This window comes from Tupaia chinensis, unplaced genomic scaffold, assembly GCF_000334495.1.
Source record: "Tupaia chinensis unplaced genomic scaffold, TupChi_1.0 Scaffold000528_1, whole genome shotgun sequence".
NCBI classification, from domain to species: Eukaryota; Metazoa; Chordata; class Mammalia; order Scandentia; family Tupaiidae; genus Tupaia; species Tupaia belangeri.
In genome coordinates, this window is record NW_006160041.1 from 1,329,664 (window position 1) to 1,338,346 (window position 8,683).

Here is an 8,683-nt window from a genome sequence, read left to right on the forward strand (position 1 = left end):
ACCAGAGACAGTGGGGAAAGAGAAAACAACAGAAAGAGGGACAGAGGCGAACAGAGGAGAGACCAGAGGGAACAGGTTAGGGGACCAGGGATGTAGTGCTGGCCACCAGTAAGGAGTGATGAGTCTCAGGGGTGGGGGAGGCCAGCCCGTGTCTGTAAGAACAGCTCCGAACTTGGGTCTTTGGCCTCCAGTGAATAGTGGATTGTGGGACAGGCAGCGGGGAGGGGGATTGCAGTGACAAGAGCACAGCCACTGATGACGGAGGTTCAGGGCCACATGGAATTCAGCCTGAGTGTGGAGGCACCTGGTGTCCAGAGCCAAATCCTGACTCTGCCATTTTGGAAAATCACTCAAATGGTTTTGCCTCTATTTCCTCCTATGGAAAATGAGAGTAATAATAGTTCCCACTTCAGAGGGTTGTTGTGAGGGTTCTATAAGGTGATTCAGAGTGTCCAGCATCAGGGAAGTACTTGACAAGGGCTAGTACCATTAGATAGCTCTTCACTAACACAATTCCTATCATGTTAAGGGCAGCAATATGCCCAATTAACAAAACAAAACAAAACAAAAACAAACCTCCATCTCCTTTTCAGATGGGGCAGCCTCTAAGATGTTAGAGGAAGTCATGTGGGGCTTCCAGAAAACCCTTTTGAAAGGGACTGACTCCTCTGCCAAGTTCAGTCCTTTCTTTCCTCATTCATGCCGCAATGGCGGGTATGATGACTCAAGCTGCAGCACCCATCTTGCAGCCCCGAGGTTCCCCTGACATTGGACACCGTGTACTAACAGTGGCAGAACAGAAAGGAAGAAGGATCCCAGGACACAGGCCACATCATGGGATTGCCAAACCATCCCTTGATCTCCTGTCTCCGCAAGTCCTTTGTTTGAGAGTAAAAAAAGCAAATCCTTCACTTGTTTAAGCTATTGTGGTTTTAGGTTCTATGACTTGCTGCCAACCTAATCCTGGCTGATACAAATCGAAAAGTTAAATAGATGCTAAAAGAGTTAGAGATACTTACACTAGTAGACAGCTGCTGGAAGGTGGGGAGTGGTGGGGATATATTTGAGAGGCGTCAAGTAATCTCAGAGGTCCACCACCTGTCCCTTGGCCTGGATTGTCTGTGAGTCCAAGTCAGCCGTTGATTGTCCTCATCAAAGCAATAAGAACAGGTAGAAAGTGGTGCAGGACACAAGGTTCTTGAAAGGCTCGCTGTCTGGAAGAGAGGGAAGATCTTGTAGACCAGCAAAACCAGAACAGTTTAGCAGTTCATGGTTATGTGGGTGAACATCAATGTCACCTATCTGCATGGCTTCTGAGGATGGCACAAGGGTTCCTGCCCCACACAGGAGCCCCATATAACCATATTGGGTTGGGATGAAGCTGAAGGGTTGGGATGACCCTGGGGTGACTCTCATCCCTAGACCACCACAAGTCTCCCATGGGTCTGAGACCATCAGGGGCTCCATAGCTGGAATGTCTCACGATCTACAGGACACAGTATGCACAACCTAGTCCATATAGTCCAGAGAAAGTGGAGGTTCTGCTTCTTCCTCACACTCTGGCCCTGGGGCTGTGTGATTGCTAATTTTAGCTATCAACCTGACTAGATTAAGGGATACCCAGATAGCTAGTAAGCATCATTATTTTTTAAATTATTTATTTAATTTTATTTATCCACTTATGTATTTATTTATTTTGGAGAGGTTTTTTGCTATAGGGTGCGTGTGCTCACCAGACAGACAGAGAGAGACAGAGAGACAGGAAGCAAGAAATCACCCCCCAGGAGGGGGGATGGCCATGCCACAATCCCTTCTCCTCCATTTTTCTCTCGGGATCTTGGGCACGCACGCACATGCGCCCGGCGTGAGTTTAAGCCACTGGGTCCGAGACGCGGTGTCCAGTGACATAGCCATTATGCTAACTGCTGGTCCCCTCCACTCATTTATTTTAATTTGACTAGAGAGAGACACAGAGAGAGAGAGGGAAAGTGAGAAAGCAAGCCACCAGATCCAGGACTTGAACCATGGTCAGCCATGTGGGAGTGTCCAGTGCCTTAACCACCATGCCACCTGCTCTCTCTCTCTCTCTCTCTCTCTCTCTGTCTCTCTCCTCTCTCTCCTGGAGCTGGGACAACCTTCCTCTCCTGCCCTTGGATAGAAGAACTCCAGGTTTTCTGGCCTTTGGACCTTGGGACTTTGGCATCTTCTAGAGTTTTCATATATGCCTCCCTCCCCCCATTCATGTGTTGAGCCTTTGTAATGGATTAAGAGGGTGAAAACCAAAATGCAATTATGATGTTGAAAGGTGGGGCTTTGAGGAGGGAATTAGAATTAAGGTCATCAGGTTAGAGTCCCGATGATGGACTCCTGGTGGATTGATAAGGAGAAGGAATGAGAGAGAGAGACAGACAGACACAAACACACTCTCTTGCTCTTCACCATATTGTATGCAGCCAGACGACCTCTACCAGAGGGTTCCCCTGGATTTTGGACTTCCAATCTATGAGCTAAATAAACTTCTATTTTTATAAGACACCCAGTTTCAAGTATTTCCTGTTACTAATATAGAACAGACTAGAACACCAGTGGTTTCCTGGGTTCTCGGGCCTTCGGCCTTGAACTAGGCCATGCTACCCTCTCCCCAGGTCCTCCAGGGTGCAGATAGTTTCACGAGACTTCTCAGTCTCTGTAATCGTGTGAGCCAATTCCCCCTCTCTTACATCCACATTTATATATCCTGTCAGTTTGTCTCTCTAGAGAACGCTGACGGTTACAGACTGGACTGTGGCTCCTTCTTTCAGGAGATGAGGAGGAGCTATTTTATTTCCCAGGAGGTAGAGGCAGGCTGATTCCTTCACTACTCCCTAGTTTCAGGTCTTTGAAATGGGTGTGAGGTTAGACAGACACTGAGAAGATTTTTTCTGCCAAGGCTCCAACTAGGGTGTGCCAAGGGGAAGTTGCATGTCTCTAAGTTTGAAGGAAAGCTGCCAAATGGAAAGAAGATCACACTGAGATTTCTTGTTGATAATCCAGGGCCTGAGGCATAGAGGCAAGGGGAGAAGAACAGGGGCTGGGGGCAGTGAAGCCCTCCAGATGCCTGCTCAGGGAGACTGGCTGTGCGTATGTGTGGAGGCATGGCTGGCATTCTTCCGGTCTCCTGAACACGTTTTCATAAGTAGATTTCTTAGTCGATGTTGAGTCAAGTGTGTTTGCAAATGCGGAATATGTATCCAACTCTCAAATGCAACACTGTCATTTAGGAGCTGGGTGGAGCCCCAGAACTGAGAGAAGAAGGTGAGGCCCACCTTCAAGGAACCTGAGGGTTCTTGGTGTAAAGGAACTCTCGTACAGAGTGAAGCAAAGCGGGCATCATTTTTGCAGAGAGCACCAAGGAGGGATCAAAACCAAGTGGGCCCAGGATGAAGGTTTGGATTCTTCAGGGGAATAGGATGAGGTAGGGGTGGGCAATGCCCAAGAGAACCCTCGTGAGTCTATTTCTAAGCTGAAGAGCAATATTAAGAATATCAGGGAGACTAGAGCCATACCCAATATATTCAAGGTTTGCCCCTTCAACTAAAGATGTCACTCAAGTCTTTCATTCATCTACTTAGTCATTCACTTATTTGATCCAAAATATCTTTGCTAGGCTATGCACATTTGAACAGTTCACTTGCTCCAGTCCTCAATTATAAATTGATTGCCTCTTTCTCATTGTTGGGGTCCCCTAAGCTGCAGTCTGGGAAACTGGGTGGAGCAGCTAGGATAGAAAAATAAAACATTCATATTTATTGTATAATGAATGTAGGGAGGAGGGATCCCAAAATATGAGGGAACTTCAGAAAGTTTACGGAAAATAGAATTAAAGTACACGTTTATTCTGGTGCAAAAAAAAAAAAAATTGAAATTTACGCATAGTCTTCTCATAATATGCATCTCCATGATCTTTTGAAGCCCTGACTATCTGTGGGCAAGGACAAATTCTAGCATTACAGCCTGTGTGGAATCTGCAGCAATGTCAGAGAAAGCAGAGATAAGGTCAAGGTGTTCTGCTGGCTGTGAGAACCAGAGACCCTCAAAACCACCTGCGGATGCTGGCCATGAAGCCTGACAGACAATGTGAGCAGAGCAGCAAAGCTAAGAGGGGTTTCGGCAGGCCCTGAAGTACAGGTAAGAACACCCTGTAGCAATGGAAACCTGACAACTTTATTTTTTTTATAGAGATTTTTGCTATAGGGCACATGTGCTAGCTGGGGAGAAAGAGACAGAAAATGAGAAATCATCCCCCAGGGAGGATGGCCACACCATAATCCCTCCTCTTCCATTCTCCCCTGGGACCTTGAGCACACATGCACATGTGCCTGCATGAGTTTTAAGCTGTTGGGTCCAAGACTCAAACCACAGTTGACTACGTGGGTGTAGAGTGATGTAACCATTACACCATCTGCTGGTCCCCAAACTGCCAATTTTTAAATTAAATAAATTTTTATTTTATTTTAGCTAGAAGGAATGCATGCTTGTCAGAGAGAGACAACAAGAAAGAGAGAGGAAGAAGAAGAAAGTACTCCCCCATGGGCAATGACCACAATGCAACCTTCTCCTCCATCTCTCTCCTTTGGGGATTTTGGGCAAGCACACACACTTGGCATGTTTCTCAAGCCGCTGTGTCTGGAACTAGAACAGTGCAGTCGGCCATATGGGATTCAGTTGCTCTAACAACCAGGCTCCAGAGCCAGCTGACCTGAAAACTGTTGAAATGAACAGTGGGGACTCCCTTTCAAGACAAAGTCCCACACAGAAGAGGAACTACAAAAAGACTTCAAACTGAGGAGGACTGGGACAGTTGGGGAAAAGGAGAGGGAAGATCTAGAGCTCTACACTGTCTGATAAGGAAACCACTGACCACATAGAGTTATTCACATTTAAATTCACTAAAACTGTATTTTAAAACTGAGTTTCTCGGTGGCACTAGCCACATTTCAAATGCTAACTAGCTGGTGGCTTCCACTGCATGGCAACTGCACTGCACAGGGTGGATACAGAACAATTCCATCACCATGGAGAGTTCTAGCAGACTGTGCTGGAAGTAAACGTGGAGGAAGGAAGTGGAGGTCTCTGAAAGCAAGATGCTGTATTTTTCCTCTTCAAGAAAATGAGAGTGGCAAAGTCTTAAGAAGAAAGCGAGGAGAGATATCTTGCCCATATTCCCTTCCTAACGGTACAAGGACATGCACCTCACTGAAATGGGAATGATGGAAAGGGATGACAGTCAGCTCCCCCAAAAAGGTCCGTATCATTTGTAAGGGAAAGAAAATTAAAGTGTCATTCAGACTTTTCAACAGTAATGTTCTCTGCAAAAAAAAAAAAAAAAAAAAGATTTCTTTTGTGAGTGAGAGAGAAACAGACACCCTTCACAGGGTCTCATCATGCTGTAACTCCCCAACCCCCAGTTCCCCACCCAACCAGGATCATGGGCACACATGCATGTGCACCCAGCATGTTTCAGGTCAACCCAGTAACCAAACTGCAGTCTTCCATGTGGTTCCAGCACTGCAGAGTGGTGCCCTAGCAGCTGCGCCACCACAACTAGGCCAAAGATAAATGTTTTAAATCAATACATTAAAGCTATTCCAGAAAAGAAGAAGTGACTGCTGGGTTTCATATCCATACAGAGTCAAGTATAAGGGCCACACACAAACTTTTGCACATACAAGAACTCCTCTTGAATTCCTCCTGGAGAATCTACTCACAGTTATTTAAGATGATTAGATGATTGGAATGACTGACTCAGATTAGTGCTAAGCATTCAATATATAAACATATTTAATATATAAACATGTGCAATATAGAACTTATATATAAATACAGGCGAATGATCAAAACAGAGCATGGGGAAAGGAGGGAGAACTTGAAGAGTATTTGAAAAGTAAACTCAGCTTGCTGATTGCCTTATAGACATTCATCGGGAGTCTAGGACATTGCAAGGGATGAATAGCGGGTGACTGTGTGACCTAATGTGTGACCTTGGACATGCAATGTTTTCTCTCTAAGGTTCCATGAGCCCTGCTGTAAGGCGTGGCAAACGAAAGCGTCCTTGTCTATTCCATAGGGTATGACAATGTCACCAGTACTCTATGAACCTTAAGTTTTACTATTCTGAGACCTAGAAAAATATCTATTTTAGAGCTGAGAAGACTAGAGATTTTAGCCACGGTTTGTGAGTGAGAAGGTTTAGCTGTGCTGCTCTAACCTTTTGCTGCTTCCTGGGAAGAGGAGAGCCCTGAATGCTCCTTGGCCTGGGCTGTGAAGTAGGAGGTGCCCAGACTACACCATAAATGCAGGAGCACAGGCACATTAAAGAAGGCAGCCCCATGGGTCACCCCTGGAGCCTAGTGGTTAAGAGAGCCGGATTCTATATGGTTAACCACATGGTTCAAATCCCAGCCCCAGTGGTTTGAAAAACATGCTAGGTGCACACGTGTGTGCATTTGGCAAAATCTCAACAAAACAGAGAAATGGAGAAGGGATTGGGGTGTGACTATGCCCCACTGAGAATGTCTCTCTGTCTCTCTTTGGTGGGTGCATGCATCCTCTGGCAATTAAAAAGAGGGGTGGGGAAACAGTGAGCCCCTTGGAGACCTTGAAGGAAACATGCTTCTATGGCAGGACATAAAACAAGATGAGCTAGAGACCAGGGAAGGAGAGAAGAGAAGGGCCAGGGGGAAGGCTGGAGATGCAGCTGGCCGGATCACACCAGAGACTGAAAAGCTTAGCTGGAAGGGGGAAAGGCACATAGTGGGTAGTCATTTGTTGGTCATACAGAGGAGTTGCAGGGTCACGTAGCCCCCACAGTAACGGAAAGAGCTAAATCCAGCTTTGTGCTGATCTCAGAGGGACACCCCTCCTCCTTTCCTAGCAGGAGAGGGTATATGACACCCACAGGCACCAGCCCAGCCACATTCACCAGTGCACCCCCAAGGCCTCTGGAAAAAGCTAGGAACCAGGTCCCCACTCTCAGAGGTCTAGGGCACTCTGGGAGTCTCCCAGCTGAGCTGGGCTCTGACACTTGGTCAAATAAAGTTTGCCCTGGTCTCATCACTGCCACCGTGTCCCTGATTCCGTCTCCAAGGAACCCTGCACTCCATTTGTCAATTTTAAGTGATAATTTCCATTCAATCTGATACATATTATAAGAATATAAACAAATGCCTCTCCCCCTATCAGCACCATAATCACTTTCTTTTATAGCTATCATTTATTACGAGACGACAGATGGCCAGTTTGCAGAATTCCAAAGAGGCTACCCGCCGGCCAGTCACCTGGGAACACGGGTGCATTTACATTTCTCCAAAACAGATGGGAAAGGGAGGGGGCAAAGAGGCAGATTCCTGTCAAAACTTTGGCGCTTTCCAAAATGTGTTTCTTTTGCCTCTCCCTGTATCCCTCTGCCTTTTTCACAGATGGTACTTTTCCCCTCTCGACTCTTTCCAAACCTCCTTATACTCCCCCTTTCATCCATTCCATCGGTGGCAACTGCAGCCACCAATATGGCGGCCTTGATGAATGGAGACTCGGTGGGCTCTTGTCAGGTCACCTTCTGGGGATATCAGGGCCTGCAATGTAGTATTTCCTCCTTGCTGGTTAATTGGGATTGGGGCCGAGGGAAGAGGCTCAGCCTCTAAGAAGTAAGTGGCTTCCTTGAAGACAGATGCTGGGGCCTGTCTTCTCCACTACAGAGAAGTGGTTCTCAGCCCTCACAGCATGAGCCATCACCTGAAGGGCTTTTAAAAAGCCTTCATGCCAGGGCTTCACCCAGGATCATTAAAATAAAAAGGTCTGATGGTGGGTCCTGGCAAGGTGTGATGCTCAGGTTGAGAATCCATGGCTGTGGAGCCAAAGGAAAAAAAGAGTCTGTAAAAAAGAGCATAAAAGTAAAAAGGCCTTGGGAGAAATACCGTGCAGCGGGCACTACAGGTGCTGCAAAGTCAGAACTCTCTGAAAAGCCCCTGCTCAGGGGCCAGCAGCTGGCATGGAAGTTTAGGCAGCTGAATCCCACATGGCCAACTGTGACTTGCTGGGATTTTCCCAGACTCAGCAGCTTGAAAAACATGCCAGGCACGTGTGCATGTGTGCCCCAAATCCCAAGAGAACAGAGAAGGGATTGTGGCATGGCCATCTTCCCTGGGGAGTGTTGTCTGACTCTCTTTCTCTCTCTTTTTCTGGCAAGCACATGCAACCTATAGCAAACTTAAAAATAAAAAAAGAAAGTCCCTGCTTTTAGCCCATGGTAGGTGATGGCAAGTAAACTGACTGCAGCAAATGAGAATGATAAAGCATAAAGGACCTCATCCCTTGGGACCAGCAGTTGGCATAATGGCTATGTCACTGGACTTCTATGTAGTCAACCATGGTTCGAATCCTGGACCCAGTGGCTTAAAATCACACCGGGCGCATGTGTGTGCGTGTCCAAGATTCCAAGTGGAGAATGGAGGAAAAGGGATTGCCGTGTGGCCATCCCCCCTGGGGGGGGTGATTTCTCACTTTCTGTCTCTCTGTCTCTCTCTGTCTCTCTGGTGAGTGCATGCGCCCTATAGCAAAAACCTCTCCAAAAAAAAAAAAAAAAAAGGACCTCGTCCCATGGGGGTTCCTTTCTCTCTCTTTCTCTCTTTCCCGCCCTCTCTTTCTC

The 8,683-nt window shown here is 46.8% G+C and overlaps 1 long non-coding RNA gene across 1 annotated transcript in view; it reads right to left on the bottom strand.

Annotated features, from left to right (window-relative positions):
• LOC102502428 (uncharacterized) overlaps positions 1-8,683 on the bottom strand; it is a 24,976-nt gene that overhangs the window by 6,875 nt on the left and 9,418 nt on the right. Inside the window, exon 2 of the long non-coding RNA XR_335771.1 lies at positions 1,020-1,214. This is a non-coding gene — a long non-coding RNA (uncharacterized LOC102502428). The remainder of the gene's footprint in view (positions 1-1,019; positions 1,215-8,683) is intronic.